At 39.6% G+C, this 3017-nt stretch overlaps 1 long non-coding RNA gene across 1 annotated transcript; it reads right to left on the bottom strand.

Annotated features, from left to right (window-relative positions):
- Nucleotides 1–368: 368 nt before the first annotated feature.
- Nucleotides 369–2092, bottom strand: LOC135717510 (uncharacterized). The gene is made up of 2 exons (XR_010520321.1): nucleotides 668–2092; nucleotides 369–607 (listed from the first exon to the last, which is right to left on the bottom strand). It is a non-coding gene; the product is annotated as an uncharacterized LOC135717510 (long non-coding RNA).
- Between the last annotated feature and the right edge of the window lie 925 nt (nucleotides 2093–3017).

Raw genomic sequence — 3017 nt, 5'->3', positions numbered from 1 at the left:
GCGGTAGTCTAATCAGGCCCTGAAGACCTCTAAAGGTGAAATATGAGTATGATAAATTTGTTTTTCTTTTATTTAACTGTATTCAAACGAAATTCCTTTGCATGGAAATTTATGAACTCGAAATTTTCTGATTTAAACGAAACGAAACATGAAAACAAAAATTCCGTTAAACGATGGTATTGAACGGGAGCATTTAGAAATAGCAAAACTTCTCCCCAATCAACTTCCAAAATAGATGCACAAGATTCATCCGGATCGAGACCCCTTCACTACGCAGCTCAAGACAACGCCAATAATCTCTTGAGTATAAAAAACCGTATAAAATTCGCATAAAACCGTGAAAAGATTTTCTGTTCGCACGAATTTAACATTCAATTTCATGGTGGTTCGATAAAGAAGTTCAAAAATAGCTGTATTGTAAGGGCATGCGGTATATCGAGTTATACCGTGTATTTCGCTTCGAATCGGAATTTAACGGAATTTTTGTTTTCATGTTTCGTTTCGTTTAAATCAGAAAATTTCTAGTTCATAAATTTCCATGTTATAGGAATTTCGTTTGAATACAGTTAAATAAAAGAAAAACAAATTGATCAAACTCATATTTCACCTTTTCAAAATAACCAACGAACAAACAACACTAGTCAAGAACCTATCCAAGAAAAACGACCTTTAGAGGTCTTCAGGGCACGATTAGACTACCGCAGGAGTAGGATCCACACGTACTCTCAGCCCGTCAACGAGAAGCATTCGCGAGGTATCTTGAAAGCTCTAATCAATACCCACATTCAGCTCAGCTCGCCAACGAGAAGAATACGCAAGGTATCAATGAAGATCTCCCTCCAGTGTCTCGGTAGACGAGTTTTGGAGCAGACAGAAGCCACTCCCAACCAGCCAACAAGAAGCATGTCTTTCAAAAAGTGAAGTCCATTCACTACCCTTGCTCTGTTATAACTGGAATAACTGCACATCGAAATATCCAATTTGAAACTAATCCAATATTTTCATTGAACTAAAATTTAAACTGTATACAAAAGCTGCCGCCAAGCAGGCAAATCTAAAATACTTTGCTATAGGTATATACGGATGAAGAGGAAAATGGTGGGGTTGTGGAAGAGAACGAAATTACATTTTTCCGCTCTCATACGCTCTCAACATCACGCGTGATATTGGAACAAAATATCATGCTTCATAATGATTTTACAAGCTCCTTCACAACGTGCAAAAAATCAAGCTGAAAGTTGACTCGACACTAAAATGATGCCGTTGCACATCGTTTTCTTAGAAAGAGAAAGTATAGTTTGCTATCTCTTTTCACTCTTCACCGACGTTATGGAAGCTTCGGTTGCGTTCGGGTGTAAAGCAATAATCATGAAACTCAATCTCTTCACAGATTTGCAGCTGGTGAGTTTTGTTAGCTTCACGGCGAATGAGAACGACCCACATTTGAGTTTAGTTCACTCATTATCGCCAAAAGTGCAGGAACTCAGCGATGAGTAAATTTATCTCATGGTTTCCTGTGGAAAACCTAAAAAATCTGTCGGAAAATGAGGAAATTGACGAAACTTTCATTCAGTCTCGAAGAAGTACCAATAGACTGAGTGAATCCAATCTTTACTTTTCTCAAATTCGGGAATTTTTCCCTTAAAAATCCTGGAAAAACCTGGGAAAACATGAGACAAATTTTACTCATCGCTGAGTTCCTGCACTTTTGGCGATTATGAGTGAACTAAACTCAAATGTGGGTCGTTCTCATTCGCCGTTTATGAACTCGAAATTTTCTGATTTAAACGAAACGAAACATGAAACAAAAATTCCGTTAAATTCCGAATTGAAGCGAAATACACGGTATAACTCGATATACCGCATGCCCTTACAATACAGCCATTTTTGAACTTTATCGAATCATTATGAATTTGAATGTTAAATTCGTGCGAACAGAAAAACTTTTCACGGTTTTATGCGAATTTTATACGGTTTTTTATACTCAAGAGATTATTGGCGTTGTCTTGAGCTGCGTAGTGAAGGGGTCTCGATCCTTGAATCTTGTGCATCTATTTTGGAAGTTGATTGGGGAGAAGTTTTGCTATTTCTAAATGCTCCCGTTCAATACCATCGTCCATTTCACTGCGTCCTAGCAAGAAGTACGGTCGACTTGTTTCGCGCTCCGTTGTTTTGGAAGTTTTCTCGGTATTCGCTTGATATAAATTATCAGTTTTTTCTCACTAAGTGACTCCTGGCATAGTTCCCGGTAAATTGATCGAAAAGTGAGTTTTTTTTTAGTAGAAAGTGTCATTTTCGGAAAGAGTAATCCGTGCTATTGGAAATTCGCGAACCAATTTGGGCATCATCGTTGCGTGGTCACGCATACGCGCTTACGCATACCCGCTCACGTATCATCATCATCGAGTGTGAGCACCCGTTTCTACATCTACATCGTTCATCAATCATCGTGCGCCTGTGTGCGCTGAGTACCGAGCCTCGATCAAGTGCACCACAACGAAGGTCATCCACGCAGCGCGTCTCTTCCAGCCATCTGCGTAAACGCCTACACATATAACGCTCGGTGGTAGTAGTATAGAATTATCAGATAAGTTTTTGTTTTTTTTTGTTTCTTTTCCTCCTCCATTAGTTAAATTTTCATTTTGTATTTCTGTGTTTGTAGTGTTTTCTGTGTATTGCGTCTGTGCGTTCAGTGGGAGAGCGTTTTGCGCTCCCACTAGTTGAACAAAATGGATGTTTTGTCAGAAGACGACATGGATGACCATTCATCTCAGAATAATGATGATGTCATCCCTGGTTCGTCGTCTCAGTCTGTCAATGGGCAGGATGAGAAAAGCTCCAGATTGCGGGCCTACCCGAATGACTCGACTGGCCCATGGGTTGTCTATTTTCAGCCCAAAAACAAACCCTTGAATGTTGTTCAGATATCTGATGATCTGACAAAGCGATTCTCTGCCGTGACCGAAATAACGAAGGTTAGGCACAACAAACTTCGTGTGACCGTCGCTAACCTGAAA

This window comes from Ochlerotatus camptorhynchus, unplaced genomic scaffold (assembly GCF_037179485.1).
Source record: "Ochlerotatus camptorhynchus isolate MF236.1 unplaced genomic scaffold, CSIRO-AGI_Acam_v1.1 ptg000060l, whole genome shotgun sequence".
NCBI classification, from domain to species: Eukaryota; Metazoa; Arthropoda; class Insecta; order Diptera; family Culicidae; genus Ochlerotatus; species Ochlerotatus camptorhynchus.
This window is presented reverse-complemented; position numbering and strand designations above follow the sequence as displayed.